Source organism: Physeter macrocephalus, chromosome 4, assembly GCF_002837175.3.
Source record: "Physeter macrocephalus isolate SW-GA chromosome 4, ASM283717v5, whole genome shotgun sequence".
Lineage (NCBI taxonomy): Eukaryota > Metazoa > Chordata > Mammalia > Artiodactyla > Physeteridae > Physeter > Physeter macrocephalus.
The window spans coordinates 114,566,731-114,584,649 of record NC_041217.1 but is presented as its reverse complement, the minus strand read 5'-3'; the positions used below and the strand labels follow the sequence as shown (position 1 = coordinate 114,584,649).

The window sequence follows — 17,919 nt, the reverse complement described above, 5'->3', positions numbered from 1 at the left end:
AAGGATAGTACTTACCTCCATGATTAAATTAGTTAATATATGTACAGTTAATATGGTAAGAGAACTTACTGATTTGTTTATTAAGAATTAGCTATTTTAGCACTAAATAAATACAATGTTTGACAGATTCAAAATATGATTTTGAAGTGATTTCATGGAGTTCTAGTGAAGATTAAAAAATACCATCTACATAAAATGCTTAGACCAGTGCCTGACAATAAATATTAGTTATTATTGTAGTAACTAAATGTGATTAACATCATGGTATTAATCACATAATGTTTCAAACATGTAAACCAAATCTAATATTATGGTATTTGTTTTAGACCTTTCAGAGCCTTGTATCAATCTGTCCACATTCCAAGATGGAGAAATATAAACTTAGTGTTTTGTTTTTGTTTTGTTACAAAGCTGATCAAACTGGTTTTATTAAAAGGAATTAATCAAGTAAAATTCTAACTTGCAACCACAGAGAGCATTGCATCATCTTAGTGAAATATATAAGGAGATAGGTGAAATTCAAGAGGCAAGTTTCCTCATCAGCAAATAGGGCAAGCTGCATGGGATTATTTCTAGGTGTACCCAGATTCAACAACCACTTTCCTGCTGAGTCACATTTGATCAGCTTGTTTTCTTTTAAGAAACAACAATTACATGTCCAGGCTTTGCATGCAGGAAATGCAGTTGCAATGGGTGTGTGGTAGGGCTGAGGGAACACTAGGTGACTTGTCTTGAACTGTGTTTTCACAGCAAACACCACCTAGGTTTCATACAGACTGAGTAGGACTGATGCTGATGGCTGATGGAAAGCTAAAGCCCCTCAAAATCATCTCTTGGCACTGAGGGTGTAAAAGTAAGTAATTGTTTACATTACATTGTTCATGTTTATGCTTCTGAATAAAAAACAAATGTATATAGTTTTATTTCATAATAATCTGTACATATTAATTTGTTACTAAAATGAAAAAAATGACAATAAAGGGTGGAAAGAAGTAATTTTCAGCCCCAAATTTAGCAATGATTTGTCAGGTGATACTGATAATTCATTTAATCCCATTCTCCACAATTTTAGGTAAAATGATAGGAATATACAAACAAATCTCTATGGCCCATTTTGCTCTACCCTTTGAGCTTAAATATACATATATTTAAATTATACATAAATTGTATATATATATACATATATATGTTATATATATGTATGTATATATATACATATATTATATATATGTATGCATATATATAACATATATAGTCATATATGTATATAACATCTATATGTATATATACCACTCACTGTTTTTAGGAATGTGTGGATAATTTTACATTTAGCAAAGAAGTTAATTAAATAGCACAGATTTTCTTACTATTTCTAAATGAAGATACAAGATACATTATTATGTAGGTTATAAAATAATTGATCATTCCTTTAAAGTGATTTTTTAGTACACACTATAATAGGGTAGCCATAAATGGGATATTTTCCATTAACTATAATTTTACAGAAATGTTTCTATAAACCGTAATCTTATAGATATTTTTCTATAGACAGAAGCTAAATCTTGACTTTTTCCTTTATTGGAACTATGTGGCTATCTGCCATCTGTAACTTAGCAGACCAGTGAGTATTTATTTATAAGAATATAGCTTTAGATCCCTGGACCATATGATTGAATAAAATGTGGTTCTGGCCGAAGAGTTACTGGATATCCTCAAGAAATAACCCTCTTTGCCCATAGAGCTTAAACAAGGAATGAAACACGCTATTTCCAATTGCACATTTACTTTATTGAACCCGAAAAGCATGTAGTACCTTGAAAACAACAAAGGTAAGATAATATCCTGTTAATTAGAACCAAAGAAAAAGCTTTCCCCTTCACTGTTGTGTTCTTACAACTCACATGAGTGTGGCAGTAATATTTAACTTGTCAGTCAAGATGTTTGACAAAATAATCATAATAATGAGTCTTAGGCAGTAATGAAAAGATGTGCCTGGCATATTGGTTTGTAAAATTTGCCAGACATTAAAATTCAAAGTTACTTTATATTAGCAATAATCTATGTGTTGTTATAAACACAACAGCTTGGCCGTTTCTAGTTGTAATTACCAGTGATAAACTTGTCCAAATATAAAGCTATGCAAGCTAAGCAATACAATAAAAAATGTTTAGGAATATTTTTAGAAAACATTAAAGAAAAACTTTATGTTCAAAAATCTCCTTAAAAATGGATAATATTTTCTGCCTATCAGAACATTTTATATATATGTATAAAATACTTATATGTATATACACATAAAATACATACAATAAATATATATCATGTGTATGTACATATATATCCATACAATACATTCCTTGCCCATAATTTAAAAAACATGCAAAAATGACAGTTTGATGAAAGAATAAATGAGTTTTAGACTCTATTAATATAAAGGTATTGTTTAGGTCATTTTCTAGGCTGGGTATTTCAAAAATATTTGTGTATTTCTCGTGAAACTTTAAATATGCCTTATCAGTTGTATGTGAACTGTAAACCTCAGAATCATTTCTTCATAGTTAGTTAGAACTATAGCTAGTTCAGTTCTTATGTACTGCTATATGAAAGCCCTTCCATGAATTATGGGCATCTGAATTAAGACTCACTGATTTGGCACAAGCTGTGGGCCAGGCACTGTGACTATATTAGTGAACAAGATAGGCACATTCTTGGATGTGACACTTGGAGCTCAGAGATGAGACCTAACGTGTTCTACTCACCTTTAGCAATTCTGTCCAAACATCTCCTTAAGGAAGCCATATAGGCCACACAAGATGAGGTTAGTGACTCTGTTATACATATTAGCAGTTTATACTCTCTCCTCTCAAACACACACATATATACTTCCATATATATGTATATATAACTGTATATATAATTGTAATTAAATCATTGGGCTATTAGTTGTTTAATGTCTGATTTCCAGCTAGAGTATAAGATCTTTAAGGACAGAAATTTTATCTTCCTACATGTGCTATATTCTCAGTGCCTAGAAATTGATTTGCATAAAAGTTAATAACCAAGATTCCACTTGATTCTACCAACAATATCATAATATTAGTTGTGTTAAACTGGCTAATATAACCATACTGGCTTTCTTGGTTGATAGTTTTTTTTTTTTAGCCCTTAAATACATCATATCACTTCCTTCTGGCTTCCATGGTTTCCCAATGAAAAAGCAGCCATTAGTCTTTCTCCTTTGAATATTAATTGAGGTATTAACTGAGCTGTTAATTGAGGATAGCTTTTATGTAATGAGTCACTTCTCTCTTGAAGCTTTCTGTATAGTCGTTTAGTCTTTCCACAGCTTGATTGTGATGTATACAGGTGTGGATCTCTTCCCTAATCAGCCCAGGGCCAGCCACCGGAAAGCTAGACACAATCCCTAGCCAATCCTGAGCCTGCTCACCCTGCCTTGCCCATTCCTTCACACAGAAACCAAAAGAAATGTTCTTGCCCGCTTTTTCGCTCATTCTCTTTGTCTCTGGATTGACCCTGATGCTTCCCCCTGTGGTCCTGCATGGCATAGCATGCCTCCTCTTCTTGGAATTGATAGTAACAAACTATCTTTTCAATTGGCAATCATTTCCTAATTTGTTGGCTTTACCCTACATGCATAATAATAAAACCTATATTTTAATACAAAGGCTACTACAGAAATGGGGAAAAGGAAGGGACTAGAGCAAGTTAGAAGGCCACAAAGTTCAGTATTCTTCCCAAGATTCACCTGTTTTCCTTAAACATACGCTTTTCAGACTTTTTTCAAACCCTTGATTAATTTTCAGAATTCTAAAAAACTGGTTTCTTTTTCTTTATGAAGAAGTGAATATTTGGAGGTTCTTACTCCACTCTTCCTGCTGATGTCACTTCCTGCCTTGTTTTTGACTAAATGAATATTTTTAAAATTTTCTTTTATAACCTGTATTTGATTATTTAGATCCATCGTCTACTTTTTGGGCAATTTTGAAATATTTTACGTCTATGTTATAAACACCACAATGCATTGTTATGTTTGCTTTAAAATTAGTTATTATCTTTAAAAAAAAGAGTAAAAATAATTTTTATATTTATATACATATTTACCATTTCTTCACTCATATCTGTAAATTCAAATGTTCCATGCTCCATCATTTCCTTTCAGCCTAAAGAACTTCCTTCGACTGACATCTTCTTTAGTGTAGGTCTTGCAATGTAGTGTGATGAAAAAGTCTCTCAAAATTTATGAAAATGTCTATTTTACCCTGATTTTTCAAGGATAATTTTGCTGTGCATATAATTCCTTTGCTTTTGGACCATATTGCATCTGGTAAGATGCAGCATTTCATTTCTTTTTCTGGCTGCTTTTCAGATTTTCCACTTTGGTTTTTTAGCAGTTTGTGGATGCTGAAGAATGGTTTTCTTCTTGCATCTTACATTGATGTTTTTCACTAAAATAGGGAAATTGTTATTTATTATTTCTTTAATTTTTTTATGAATGATATTATTTTCTTTCTGAGACTAAAATTATACATATATTACATTGGTTGATATTATTTTTCATGACACTTGCAGCTCTCATCATATTTTTTCAGTTTTCTTCTTCTGCTCTTTAGGTGGGATAATTCCTAATTTGTATTGATCACCTTTCTCCTGATCTACTGATCCTCTCTGCTAGACTGTCCAATCTGCTTTAATTCCATCTAGTTCAGCCTTCAATTTATATATTGATTTTTTCCAATTTTATAGTTTCCAGTCAGATTTTTTATGGTTATCATTTCTCCACTAAGATTCTCGATCCCTTCACTCACTATGTTAATCTTTTAAGTTTTTGGCCATAATTATGATTGTTTCAAAGTTCTTTATTACTAATTCCAACATTTGAGTTATCTAAGGTCCTGAATTGACTGTTTTTTTTTCCTGATTATAGATGACATTTTTCTAGTTGTTTATATATCTAGTAATCTTGATTGCATGTAAAATATTTTGAATGATACATTTTAACCGGTTTAGATTCTGTTGTGTTCTCTTAAATGATATTGAATTGTGTTTTGGCAGGCCATTAAATTGTTGACAGATTCTCTTAATTCTTTCAGGCTTGATTTTGTTTTTGCTAAAGCAGATCTATTCTGTTTTTGTTATTTGTCCCAAGGCACGCTCTTTACACTAGAAGGTGGTTGTTACTCTAAAGTTTGGTCTTTCTGGGCATCTCAGCTGAATTCCCAAGGTGCTTAACAAGGTTTCTTTACTCTGGCTGACTAGGAACTTCCATATCACCCAGCCATGTAATCTCCAGTTGGTCTCAGCCAGTCTCAGTAAATATGTTTCTCAGAATCTTTTACTGTGCATATGCAGTCTTGTCCTCAGGTGACAACTCATAGGGAGGCCCAACATAGACGTTTCGCCTCTCCCATCCCCACAGCTCCCTGCTCTGTAGTACTGTACCTGCAAATACAGATGCTTCTGAAGTCCTCAACTTTTCTCTCAGCTCAGCAAGACTGCCATGCTTGCCCTAGGTTCCATATTCTGCATGGGGTTAGAAGACTGGCCCTGTCAAAGAACCAGAGAGAACTGAGTCTGACTTCGTATGTTTCCTTTTTCTCCAGGATCACAGTGCTCTGGTACCACCATCTGATAATAGTTGCCTCATATATTTTGGCCATGTGTACAGTCGTTTAGGGTAGGAGTGAAAGTACAGTACCAGTTATTCATTATGGCCTTTTTGTTTATTTATTTATTCAGAAGTTTAAAAAATAAGAGGAAGCCATTGAAATGAATCTCTCTCTCTCTCTCTCTCTCTCTCTATATATATATATATATATATATACACACACACACTAGATACCATATATAATTTTATAATATTCCATGAATATAATAGTATTAGATATATACTGTATATTAGATTATATAATTTGATTTTTATAAACTTACTAACAGTATTATATGTGTGTGTTATACATACATACATACTAGAACTAATATATAGGCATGATTACTGTGCAATTCTAGTATTACCTATAAATGTCTTATCATCTTGGCACTGTGCTTATTAGATAAAGCAAAATGAGACAGGAGAGATATCTCATTGCTGACATTATATGGTTATCTTCTTTTCTCATCTGATTCATTTTCAGTGATCAAATTCTGTATTTCATTCCCATACATGATATATATGGACTCACTTCAGTTTGAGCACTAATTAATTAATTAATTAATTTGCTGCTATAAATTTATGTCTCTGTTTCTGTAACTATCCAAATGTTTCTTTAAAATACAACCAGCATTAATTATATTTTTATAGCTCTGCAATATTGTTTTCTGTTTGCTATGTCACATAGTCTTACACAAGCTAAAGGGGTATCTCGCTCCTAATTCGATATATGTGCAGCAATCGAACCATGGCAATATTTTATACATCTCTCTGGATTTGAGAAAGAAGGGAATGACTTAAACAGTATTGCTACTTAGAAAGATGTCACTGACCCCTTACCTCCAGTACTCAGAATACATTTACTCTAAACTGCAAAATGTTCACCATCCCTATGTTCCATTCCGAGCTGCTCCTGCCACATTTTCCTTATAAATTGACTGTTTGGTAGACTCCCTGAAGTCTATTTTGATCCCCATTATATAAGCAGTGAGGGTAACATAAGAATGTCCTCAGGCTTAGACATAGTCAATAGTTTACAAATTATTTTTCAACAAACTTTTATGGCCTATTGTGGAGCAGTCATGGTTCTAGGTGCTGGAGATACAATGAGGAATAAAGTCAGGAGTCGATCTTTTTCATCTATAAGTTTTTTGCTGTTATCAAGGGTCTGGCATATAGTAAGCACTAGATCAATAATTATTGAATAATGAATGTTTAATTTTATATCAAGCCCTAAAGAATACAGTGGGATGAGAAAAAGAAACATATTTTTAAGCATCTTCACAATCGACAGTTGTCAGAATAGTATGATAAAATGTGAAATGTCAAGATTCATAATATGCTTTGTATTCATCATTATTGATTAATTTGTAGATTTGTATTACAAACTATCAATGCCATTTAAAGAATATTATTTCATTTTGTGATGCCAATTTTCTTTTGTGAATTGATTTTGCTTTTGACTTAATTCTCTGGTTATACGGGCATTATGTAAGCATAAGCCATTTTTTTGCCAGTCGAGCTCTCTTTCTTTGCCAGGAAAGGCATGGGACCCCTTCAGGGGAAGAAATGGGAACAGCTGTCCTATCCAGTGCTAGTGTCAACTTGAGTCTTTTTAGGGCAATGATACTCTGGGCAACTCATGCACCAAACCAGAAGACTTTATTGATCTCCATATTAACAATTCTTAAGAAAAATTAATTACATACATAATGTCTTCACTTTATTTTTTCATGGTAAGCTTCATAGAAGCCAAGTGAAAATTTACAATGAAGGGGAGATTACTGTCAGAAAAATGTGTTTTATTATCTATTCCAGATGACTAGAGCTAGTTCTCCATAGCAGTTTTCTCTTCTGAAGCTGAGCAGCAGCAAGGTGAGTCATTATTAGAAGCACAGCAAGTTCCTGGATGCAGCCCGTTTGGTGAAAAGCTTATTCTAAGGCATTCGATTGCATGTAGAGAGGGAAAAGGATTTCCAAAGCAGAAAGATATCTTTGAAGAGTTTACACCCCTAAAGTGATTTCAAAGCAACAAATTTTATCTGCTTATAATTCTCTTTGGAAAGTACAATATGGCCTGCTCCAGATATATGATATTATAGTAGTCATTTATTCAAAGAGATGGCTACCTGTAAAGACTCAAACTCCAGAGAAAATTAAAACATTTTCCTAGCTATGCACAGAAATGTTTTAAAAAGCATTTACCAATTCATTAAGTTCTCTCTTTTTCTTCCTTTCCTGGCCCCAAGTGGCCAGCTCTCAACTATGCACTGATGGAAAGGCCACTTTAAAAGGAGAGGGTTATTAGGAAAATGATTTGTTTCAGTGTACAATATTGTACAAGATGACTGGAAAATTAAGGTTGCATAAGGATAAACCTTATTTGCCCCCAAACATTTAGATTATAAGACTATTTATTGTAACTACCAACAAGAAACTGACTAAAAAGGGCATGGTGCTTTCTGAAACATAGCTACTTGTGGACAGGGTGATTTATTTACTTTCACTTTATATTTACCTTTCAGATGCTTTAATCACAGGGGTGTTTACACTTTTTCCAGGTCATGAGTTTTAGTTGCCATATACACCTTAGCATTAGCACATCATTTTGCACTGTTAGTTTTCTACATCATACATGACCTTCAGGTCACAGATGAATGCCTTTTGAAGCTATTGAATGCCTGAATAAAATGGACATTTTTCTGTATATATAACTCAAGGAAATAGTTTGATTGAAGAATATTACTATCAAGACTAAAAAGAGATACAAAGACAAATATGGTGTTAATTTCCCTTATGTCATTAGTCTTTATTTCACAATTTCACTTTCTAATCTGTTGCCTCACTGCCCTCTCCTGGGAGTAGGGCTGAAAAATTAAAAGAGTGACTTGTTTGCACTCTAATGTTGAACTTTGGAGGCAGAACTTTAGGGAATCGACTTCGTAGTGAACCAATGATGAGTTATTCACTGGAATATAAAGTATCATATGCAGTGGTAGAACAATACAAGCAATGACATTAACTTTTGCCTGAAACTCTATTCTAAAATTATCCAGACTGGGACAGTATTTTGGAAGCACGGTTTATTGAAATTGATGTGGAATGTGAGTTTGTGTGTGTGTGTGTGTGTGTGTGTGTGTGTGTGTGTGTGTTTTGGTGTTTATTTCTACCAACACTAAAAATGTTGCTGAGATTCACTTAACTAACTACTGGATGTCAGTGTTGCTCCACTATTAAAAATTTGAAAAAAAATATTAGGAGTACAAAATTACTTACAAAAAATAATACATTAGAAATTTACATTTATAGAAAGGATTAAAGGCCCATTAAAAGAACTTTTATCCACCCTGCTTATTTTATTTAGTTTCTTTTTTTTCAGTAATTAAATTAGTTTAGATTAATCCATCCTAGGCTCAAAGTATTAACAAGATTCTTAAATATTTTTGCTTTGGATATTTCAATTCATATATTGAAAAACACTGAAACCACCTGAGGAGAAATAAAATAATGCTTAAATAATTACCTATCTACTATCTATCTATCTATCTATCTATCTGTCTATCTTTCTGGAAACAACATTTCATAGCACTGTTTTATAATTTTTTTTTTTTTTTTGCAGAGAGTAGATTAAAATTAGTTTATTTAAAGAAATTATCTCAGATATGTCATGGCAAGTAGCCCAAAGCAAACCTTAATACGTATGTGTTTTATTTCTCACAGAAAAATACTTTGCTTTTAAATATTACTTCTTTATAGAGTTAGAAATTACTGGCATACTACAAAGCAGTGTTTATCGATCTTTTTTCATTACCTATTATCCATAAGAAAAAAAATTTTACAACACTAACAAAAGATTTTAAATACTAAGGAATAAGAGTTTATCTGTAGATTTGAGCTCTGGAAAAACAAAACCCATTGTCTTATCTAAGTTTTTCCACCTTCCCAAACCAGTTTTCTCCCCCTTGGGGTCAATATCACCAACGTAATAAATCCACGTTCTACTATTATCATAAAATTTCTTTTGCCTCATAACAATCATTTATTCATTTCTCAAGCTTTACAATTACTTTTGGATTAAAAAATGACTATAGTTAATTAAACACACCATTACTTTTGTTACTCCTATTTTCAAAGGCTAATCTGGTACAATAATTAAAAAACTAAAATGAGTTATTGATTATTACTTAATGGTTATTTTTCTGACTTCAACAGGCTATTTTTATAATAAGTTTTGGTTTAGCCACCTCAACTCACCAATGAATAAAAACAGACATATATACAAATATAAACACATTACAAATTTTGAAAATAAAGCTTTTTCTTTGCTGAATTGTCTCCTCCACTTCCAAAACCCTTGTTTCCTTAAATTGTGTGAGTATATGGTCTAAAAGTTATGCATAATATATTCTTGTCAATGAATATATTCAGAGTTGCTTTCCTTAGTACTGTAGGCTACATCTTTATTCCTATTAGCATTTATTTCTTTTTCTAACACAAACCATTTCAAGAAAGGGAAATCCAGAAATCTGTTATGTTTTCAAACAAGTTACACTTATACAATAAATGAAGTAAAAATCCTTAGGGAGATTTGATTTCTAAAGTCCAAAAGTGGTTATTTAATTACTACTTACAGCTAAAATAAATAAATAAATGACTGCTATGTATACAAATGGTTTAAAAGCAAACATAATTTTAAAAGATACAACTTGTTGAATCTGGCATCATAGCACACCATTTTCTATAACTGTCTTCAAGTAAAAAATATGGGAGAATTAATAGTTCTTAACACTTTTCAAATTACTAGCCAACAAAATGTCAATTCTTATCTCGTATCATTAAAGAATTGCCAACTGTTAAAATATCGTGAACGTTTTTAAAGGGAGAAAGTATTTTAAAATAAAAGAAGATCTTAATATTTGGGACATACCACATAAAATATATGCCCAATGAATGACTGAATAATATTCTTCATTTGCGAATGACAACTGACTTCTGAATTTATTTTACTTAGTTGCTTTTCACATGAAATACTAGTATATTATATAAAAACATATGCAGCTCTGAAACCCTATGAGTGGCTTAAATTGTTTATAATTTTATCCATTTGGGCATGAGAATTGAAACAGTTAACGCTTAATTATATGTAATAATCAGGTGGTGAAAACATGAGTAATTTACATGAAGACTTAATTAAAAAGCAAATAAATATTTTATGAAGTCTTCATTTTTAGTTTTTCAACAAATGTGATCTTATGAAGACATTGTTAGGAGACAATTTTCATAGAGGTCTCATATTTCTGCACATCTTTTGAGAAAGGGTCTGGGCCACTTTTTTCTGGACTATCTTATCAAAGATGTTTGTAAAGCAAACAGCCTTGAAAGATATAGTCCCTCTTTTCCCCTCCTTCCCCCCCACCCATATTCTAAGCAAATGGGGGGGATTAGTGTACCATCCAATATAACAAAAGAAATGTCTGTTTCTGGAGCAAAGGTCAGGCAGGTGTACTGCCCATTATAAAAGACTGGATTCCTAAACTAAAAACACACCTCTATGAGAATAGATGTCACTCCCTCTTTACCTCACCCTATGGGAACTAGATTTCAGAGATCTGAAACACGTGCTGAAGCACTGCTACTGCTATTGCTGTGAGTAATCAAGGAGATTTGATGTTGTCAGCATTCAAAGAATAATCTCTTTTTCCCCTCCCCCTCTTTATCTCCTTCTTTCACATACATATAACATGAATATTAAGTTGACCCATAACCAAGTCTCTCAGAGGAAAAATACAGTTTTACTCTCTCTGCCTTTTTCTTGCCTGGGCCATCTGTGTAGTTCAAGTCAACATCATAGGTTAGAGGAGACCCTTCGGGAGAAATGATTTTCAGATTTCAGAATCGTTGATATTTTAGAAGGAGCGTTCACTGCATATAATAAGGCATTTGGGCCATTATCCCTCACAAGGTAGTATAGTGCAAATAGTGTGAGGGTTTGGCCAGGGACCCTTAATTTAATACACTACCATTTCTTCACAAAGCATGACTATTCAAACTGTTAAAAAAAATTCAACTGAGTCATTTTTAAAGGTCTACTGGCTTTACTCAATGATTCATGAATCGGGCAGCATTTAACCCAGCAGATAGAAAGGAGCTCTGAGGAACTGTGCAAAATGAAAGACTTTTATAGGCAGAAGAAAGCAGGAACAAGGAAGTTATACTAGGCCAAAAAACAGGTTGGTTATTGCAAAGTTACTTTTCTTTACAGGATGTCAGAGGTCTATCAGGCACATTACCTAATTCCTGTTGATCAGGCAATTCCTGATTGACTGGTTTAAGATTCTATTTCTGGGAGAGCTGCAATTGTAATTAAGTCTCAGTTTGGTGACATAGGGCTTACAAAACTGGTTACTTTTTGGGTCCTTGGCTTTGTTTTTAACAATACTAAGAAACACTTGAAAAACAGTTCCAGTCATGTTTTAACAGCAAATGAGTTTTCCACAAAGTTTGGAAAATGTTTGTGGTACTAAGAGCTTTTTGGTTTAGGAACTGTTGAGCATTGTGGTTCTAGAGCTGTGGGTTAAAGGGAAGAGAGGTTGAAATAGACATAAGTCTGCTTATATCTGAAGTTTAACCTGGTGGTCAAATCCAACTGCCTGGGGCCACCAGTCCACTTTGAGCAATACATTGTTATTTAATTTTCTTCCCTTTAAATCTTTCATATGGAGATGGATGTCAAGGATCTAAAAGGGATTTCTGTTTTTCTACTTTCACTGAACAAAATATCAGTACACAGATCCTCTCAAAATTAGTCTTTGTTTCCCATTTAGTGAGAGAAATAGGAAGAGAATCTAAATTTCCTAACTTCTAGTATGAATTTTCTTCTATTCCTTGAAGGAATAAACAATGGCCCTTGCCCTTCCAAGGGAGAGAAATAAGAAAGGGAATTAATATTATGTGTTTTTTGAATCCTGTCCTTGATCATGACCATTCAGATGACAATCCTTCCTGTTTTTGCAAGAGCAAAGAGACAAGAGTAAGGAAAAGTCTCAAGATCTTTCCTCCTTTGGATGCCAACATTAATTTAATACGTAGTTAAGTAACTGAGGCCCAGGGAGGCTAGATTTCCCAATCTGTGAAGTGGGAGAATTCTCCAAAAAGGATTCTTGTGAAAATGTGATGATACATACAAAAACAATTTGGAAAGCATAAAGAATTATGTAAAGGAACATGATTATTTTGACGGAAAAAAATGGTTGTTTAAGCAAATATGTGCTGTTTACGCTAGCTGATACTATTAAAAGAACTGGGCTTTGGAGACATCTTTCCATTCCTTGAATTACAAGTCCCTCAAGGCAATGGGTCAAGCCATGCTCATTTATGACTTTGCTAGAGCTCCTAAAATAATGATTTTATTTTATAAATCACTCAATAAATTGATGTAGACAGAATTATCATTTTGAATATTAGGAAAGTAATGTGCTTTAAAAGAAATGTGGCATAGAAAAATGTCAGAAGAGCACTTTGTTTGTTAAATTATGTAGAAGAGATAGTTTAAAGAAGTTGAAGTTATTTTAATTCAGAGGAGATAAGGGTAAAAACTAAGTAGATGGATGTAAATAAGTAGAACAAAGTAAATGCAATTAAATACACTAAACTAAATAAAAGATTATTCCTTTTGAAATTATTACTTTCTACAGATTGTTATGATTTTTATTTAATTTGATATCCTGGTTAGAATTAGAGCAGTGAGAATTATGCTTTACAATTACCATGTGAAAATATAGAACATTTCATAAATTTGCACATTATTTTTGTGCAGGGACCATGCTAATCTTTTCTGTATTGTTCCAATTCTAGCTTATGTGCTGCTGAAGTGAGCACTAAAGTATATCATAATGACTAAATCTAAACAACTATATCAATGGCTTAAACAATTAGAGAAAACTGGTCTAAAATGGACCTGAAGTGTTGATGTAATAAGACATTAGGTACAGTGCTCATATGTGGGCATATACATCTCTAGCAGGACACTAGTTGGGAGTTAATATTTTTTGTCTTTATAGTAAGAAAGACCTATGGAAAAATTCACCTATATTTTAGAAGGAAATTTTAACAGACCTATATTTAATAAGTCAATATAAGAATAGATATTCAACAGTGAATCCATTGAAAACTAAAGAAATATATTTACCCTGGAGACTACCAAAGAAGAATAATTGTTTTAATTGTTGACTAAGTGTTAGGCAGAGTACTAAATGCTTGCATGTATTATCATCATAACAAAACTATAGTTGGGACTTTTTAAATATTAATTTTATTGATAAATAATACAACTCAGAGACGTTCAGAAATTTATCCAGTCATACAATTAATAACTGATGATGTGGGGATTCAAAAATATGCCTTACTAATTTTTAAGCCTATACAATTATCACATAACATAATTCTGGGGTTGATTCTACTTACTGTGATCAGTCTTTAATGAGGCAGTCTTTAACTGTGATCCTGGCTTGTTATCTCAAGTCAGCCTGTCTAGTTTGAATCCTTGGTCTGCACCTACTTAATGTGTGATCTTGAGCTAATTGCTAACATTCTTAAGGTTCACACTTCTCATCCATAAAATAGAAAAACTAATAATACTTTTTTATTGGGTCATTTGTGTACTACACTGTAAACCAAGGAAGAAAGAGGCAGCAGATAGAAAGAGGGTTGTTTTAAGCATTAATTGCAATGATAGATTTGGTTAAAAATTTAAAAACCAAAAAACACAATAAAACACACCACTTACCATAGTATCTGGTAATAAATAAAGTTTACTTTTATTAGAAATGCTATCAACTGCTACAGTGTTCCAAATTCTTATGACATTATTAAGGAAGAGAATATGGAGAAGAAAGTCAAGCAAGCCAGGGTAAAAATCCAGACACCTATATTGAGCAAAACAGAGGAGAAAAAGAGCCAGAGAATCAACAGTTAGATAGGGATCAGGAGGGTTTGGATAAAACCATGTCAAGGAAGTTGAAGGAAGCCAAGCAGGTGTCAGCAGTGATACATACTTCAGTGGGTTTGAGGAAGAGACAATGTGAAAAGTGATATTGGGGTAAGTGGGTCGTAAATGTGTTTTTGTGAGGTTGACTTGTCGAATATGTGAAAATTTAGAGAGCGTATCCAAAGAGTTCTTAACCATTTTGTGTGTTAAGTCTGTTTTCCTGTGATTTAATCTAAATATTTTCATAAGAATGGCAGAATGCTAATAGATAGTATGCAAGAATATCTGACAGCACTGGCTCATAATCATGTTGGCAACTTGATTAAAATAAAATCATGTCTCATTTAAGTGAGAGTTAAAAAAACAAAATCTTTGTTGGCATTTGTTAATGTCTATGACATTACCACCACCTTCCTCTTGAAGTTCTCCAACTCCTTTGATATTTTTTTAGATCCTGATGTTTCTCATCTTCTTAACTCTTCAGGATTTTTGCATTGACCATTCTTTCTGTTTGGATTTTTTTTTCCCTACAAACTACTCATTCTTTCAATCTTTAAAACAACTGAAAAGTCACTTTCTTTTAAAAAAAATACAAAAAACAAAAGAACAGCAACAGCAAAAACACACTTTATAATATAACCCTCCAGAGTAGGTCTTACTCCCCTGATACACATTTATCGCTCCCTATATATTGGTTTGTTACATGGTCAAATCGTAATTAAAAGTAAAACTCAATTTTTTTCTAGAGAAAAAAGATATTTTTTCTATCTTTATTTCTAGTCAGTCTTCATCCTGACTAGAAATAAAGGTCCACAAGTAGAGGAACAATGTCTATCTATTCTTCGATGACCCTCCAGTTCTTTACATATGTTACTATCTGTGGAGAAATAAAAAAAGACATTCCCCTGGACTGAGGGTCTTTTCATCATATTTTCATCTCAATGGTATAACATAGGGTCTAGCACATAAATTGTTGAATATATCCATAAATGATGTCTCACTTTCCACATCTTTAACATTCCATGTTTCCATAGAGTAACACTAGATAGGTAGCTGGTACTCTGCTAGACACTGTACGTCATATGCTCCAGGTGTTCATCATCCAACTGAGCAAAACATAAAACCACACGTGGAACAAAACAAATGATCAAAATAAAAATAAATGTAAAGAAAATAAATTATATTTCAGTGCTTGTGAAGTTAAAATCTGCTACTTATTTTGTCTTTGAGCATGATACATTTTTCCAAAGAAGGTATTAAAATCTCTCTATAGGCGAATATGCTAAGGTATAGAAACTCGCTGCTTGTGAATCTCTTGGCCTGGAGTCAGGTCAGGAATACCACCTGTGAAATATTGTAAAGTAAGTATGTACAATTTGACAAGCCAGGCAAGGATTTACTTGTTGCAATGTTCTAAATCTTTTGTTCTTAGTTTCATCCCTCAAAATGTTCAAAGGTAGCTAAACAGCATGCCAGATCAGGCATAAGGAGTGTAGCAATTGCAGAGTAGATATATTTGTTCACTTTGTGGGTGCATTATTTACAGCATTGTTGTTCTGGTCGTCAATTTGAATTGCATTGTTCTCGCTCTTATTTATGAATGTCATTTGCTCCCATTGTAGTCATACCTACCTCTTCCTCTATCACTTCAAACATCCGTAGACGAACACAATACACAGAGAAGGAAACACACTGGCTGTGTCTACACAGAGACGGTGAATCAGTGGAGTCAGCTCTAGAACTATAACAAGCAATAGATCTTAGATGCAGAGGGAAACCCAGGAGCAAGAGTATGCGCTAGAAGGGCAGAGTAAGAAAAAGATTTGAGGACAGGGTCTATCGAGGGGCAAATATAAAAGCAATGATCTTAAAAAATCTACCATTCTGCAAATTAATTCTAAAAATCTGAATTCTTATCTTTTCTAGAAGCGTTGCATTAATATGTGAATAAAAGGATAAGAATTCACCATCGTCTACACTAAAATTCTTTTTGATGTTATAAGGAAAGTAAGTCATGGTATTTCTATTACTCTAATTTCAGTATAACATTTTCTAAATAAAGCAGCAAAATCACTAGAACTTTATCTGAGTCCACTAACACTTCTCTCTCCCAATGTTCAAAATGTTTCCAGGCATTTGGTGAACCTGTAGTTCCTATAAGGAAAGAATTCTTACCTCATTAATAAGACTTAGCTTTATTGAAAGCTGTTTATTGCCTTGCTAAATTGCCACCAGCTACTGTCCTTTTGACCTCATAGTGTCAGCTTTTCTTTTTCACACATGTGCATTTGATTGTTTTCATTGAAAAAGGTCTTCAGCAGTATTCAATATCTTTACCTGTTAGCAACACTAGTCTTTACTCTGGCCTGGTGCTTACAATGGAAAGAACTTACAGCACTCAGGCCCTATGCCCAAACTAGACTGCATTTATATTATAAAGAGTAAAATAATGGGGGTTTTTCAAAGGGGAAATGAAATGTGTGGTAACATAATGGGGTTTGAAAGAATAAGGATTAGGGGCAGTAAGATATAAGAAAAAGAAATGTGAGGTTATATAATAATCAAAAGGTGAAAAATGATTAAGCTGCCAATGCCAGCTTGCCGTTTTTTGAAAACCTACTTTGTTTTCCACGATTTTATGTCATCTGAGTCAGCTTTCCAAAGGAGTTTTCTAAGTTTAGACCTAAACTCAACATACCTATCCTCTAGCAACACCAACATAACTAGATAAGCAAGTGACAAATCGTTATCAAACTCAATGTGAACAGCACTTGGGGTATAGAAAATAAAAGCTCTAAATGTTACCTTCTAGGAGCTTAAAATCTACCTGCCAGAAAAAATGAAGAAGGAGAAAACGAGGAAGAGGAAAAAAATTCATGAACCTTTTAATGATTAACAAGAAAAGGAAATGTAAGTGCAAAATCCAATTCATTGACTTAAATGTTGGTGTTATCTCAGGTTTAGTTTTTGCCTCCTTGGCTTCTAATTACAAAGCATTGTTAGGTGGCAACACACAAAATCACATACAGTTTCAACGACTACCTATACCCCTTTAGCTTGATGATAACCAAATCTATATATGTAGCCTGAATCTCACTCCTAAACTCTCCACGTTTACATCTTACTTCCTATGTAAGCTCTCCATTTGGATGGATTCCAACCACATGAAAATCAGCATATTCAAAACCAAATTTGTCATTCCTCACAAACATTCTTTTTTTTTTTTTTTTTTGCGGTACGCGGGCCTTTCACCGTTGTGGTCTCT

At 33.1% G+C, this 17,919-nt stretch overlaps 1 long non-coding RNA gene and 1 other non-coding gene across 2 annotated transcripts; one reads left to right on the top strand and one right to left on the bottom strand.

Annotated features, from left to right (window-relative positions):
• The first annotated feature begins 711 nt into the window (after positions 1-711).
• Positions 712-17,859, top strand: LOC102989881 (uncharacterized). Its single transcript, XR_447407.3, has 4 exons — positions 712-853; positions 7,487-7,543; positions 16,581-16,661; positions 17,467-17,859. It is a non-coding gene; the product is annotated as an uncharacterized lncRNA (long non-coding RNA).
• LOC112063908 (U6 spliceosomal RNA) lies at positions 13,440-13,546 on the bottom strand. Its single transcript, XR_002891254.1, has one exon. It is a non-coding gene; the product is annotated as a U6 spliceosomal RNA (small nuclear RNA).
• Positions 17,860-17,919: the final 60 nt, after the last annotated feature.